Below are 2537 nucleotides of genomic sequence, written 5' to 3' on the forward strand. Positions count from 1 at the left end.
AGATTGAACTAGGTATTGAGATACCGACGATCGAATCTCGGGCAAGTAACATACCGATGACAAAGGGAACAACGTATGTTGTTATGCGGTTTGACCGATAAAGATCTTCGTAGAATATGTAGGAGCCAATATGAGCATCCAGGTTCCGCTATTGGTTGTTGACCGGAGACGTGTCTCGGTCATGTCTACATAGTTCTCGAACCCGTAGGGTCCGCACGCTTAAAGTTCGATGACGGTTATATTATGAGTTTATGTGTTTTGATGTACCGAAGGAGTTTGGAGTCCCGGATGAGATCGGGGACATGACGAGGAGTCTCGAAATGGTCGAGACGTAAAGATCGATATATTGGACGACTATATTCGGACATCGGAAAGGTTCCGAGTGATTCGGGTATTTTCGGGAGTACCGGGGAGTTACGGGAATTCGTATTAGGCCTTAATGGGCCATACGGGAAAGGAGAGAAAGGCCTCAAAGGGTGGCCGCACCCCTCCCCATGGGCTGGTCTGAATTGGACTAGGGAGGGGGGCGCCCCTTCCTTCCTTCTCCTTTTCCCTTCGCTTTCCTTCCCTCCTACTCCTACTACTTGGAAGGGCTCCTAGTTCTACTAGGAAAGGGGGAATCCTACTCCCGGTGGGAGTAGGACTCCCCTAGGGCGCGCCATAGAGAGGGCCGGCCCTCCCCTCCTCCACTCCTTTATATACGGGGGTAGGGGGCACCCCAAAGACACAACAATTGATCTCTTGATCTCTTAGCCGTGTGCGGTGCCCCCCTCCACCATAATCCACCTCGATCATATCGTAGCGGTGCTTAGGCGAAGCCCTGCATTGGTAGAACAACATCATCATCACCACACTGTCGTGCTGACAAAACTCTCCCTCAACACTCGGCTGGATCGGAGTTCGAGGGACGTCATCGAGCTGAACGTGTGCTAAACTCGGAGGTGCCGTGCGTTCGGTACTTGGATCGGTCGGATCGTGAAGACGTACGACTACATCAACCGCGTTGTGCTAACGCTTCCGCTTTAGGTCTACGAGGGTACGTGGACAACACTCTCCCCTCTCGTTGCTATGCATCACCATGATCTTGCGTGTGCGTAGGAAAATTTTGAAATTACTACGTTCCCCAATAGTTATGTCCTAGCCGCATGAATTTCAAACACTACACAATATATATCATAAGAACATTCAAATTAAAACATGCACAACATAACTGTCATAATATATAGTTTCATCGTTGCGTTTTTCAAATTAAAACATGCATAGTTCATCCAGAAGGCGTAACTTCAAAGACAAATGTTTGATCCCAAATTATCACAAACATAACATGTATATATTGTGGATCGAGCCCATTATTGGCATGCTCAAACTCAAACGAGGTGGTCTCTGAGGAAAACATCACCGTCGTCACCACCACAATCCTCTCGGCCACTGATACCGTCACCACCACCACCACCATCACCATCACCACCACTACCACCATCATTCTTATGAGAGGATTCCACTTGGGTCAAGACCTCCCCGCGAGTGAGCTCCCAATACTTTCTTGCGATTCCGGCCATTGTGTTTGGATTCATGAGCATGATAGCACATTTTGGACCTTCTTGGCATCACGGATCCTCTCCTCCTCAAGTGCAAGTCTATGCTCCTCCGCCTTCAATTTCTCTCTTCGGCCACTTGCTTGGCCTTCCATTTCTCATCGTCCAACAACTTGAGCTCATTACACCTCACCATCGTCTCTGCTTTGCGCCGGACGCCAACACCTTCTTGGCCTCAATCATGGCCACAAGTTCTTCTTTGTATGTGCCACCAAACGCATTGCACTTCTTTCTTTCTTTGCAATTTTATTCCCATTGGTCTATTGTTGGCATCTTCATCAACCTTGTCATCCTCCTAACGGATGTCCTCAACCTTGATCTCTTTGGAGTGGTCACCAAAACTCTTTCGATCCACTTCTCATTCTTGCATAGCTCTTTATAGCAACGATGCAACATGAAGACTTGTGGATGAACCTCGTGTTCCTATGCTTGATAGTTCTTGGATGTAGGGGCCACATTCCGCCACTTGCACACTGCTCGGTGGTGCATGATTCGCTTGGTCAATGCAACCAGACCATTGGTTCCATTGGCATTAATGGTGCTCTAACGATGCCCAAGAGATCCTTGAGTATGGCTTGAGGTCATCTCCACGGAGTTGTTGTAGTATTCCGTGATTCTCTCCCAAAAAATAGTCTTGGTTTGATCCGTTCTAATCGTTGCATTGATGGAGATGTTCATCCAAAAATAGCATAGAGCAACATCTTCAACTTGAGTGTAGTCGGCGGTGTGTGACCTTGACGGTTGCGTGCTTGCTTCAGTTACCTCCACAACTTCCTCTTCTTAATCGGCCACCTCCTCTTCTTCCTCGGTCAACTCCTCTTGCTTAGTCTCTTCGGTGGCCGCCTTCGAATCATTCCAAATGGAGTCATAGTTGAGCTCATCAAGCCCCACCGGCACTGAGGACTCCAAAGATGCAAAAATTTCAGTCGTGTTCATCTCTGC

The 2537-nt window shown here is 48.2% G+C and overlaps 1 pseudogene; it reads right to left on the reverse strand.

The window, feature by feature from the left end:
* Positions 1 to 1367: 1367 nt before the first annotated feature.
* Positions 1368 to 2286, reverse strand: LOC125507393 (annotated as a pseudogene).
* Positions 2287 to 2537: the final 251 nt, after the last annotated feature.

The sequence above is a fragment of the Triticum urartu genome, chromosome 5 (assembly GCF_003073215.2).
Source record: "Triticum urartu cultivar G1812 chromosome 5, Tu2.1, whole genome shotgun sequence".
Classification (NCBI taxonomy): Eukaryota; Viridiplantae; Streptophyta; class Magnoliopsida; order Poales; family Poaceae; genus Triticum; species Triticum urartu.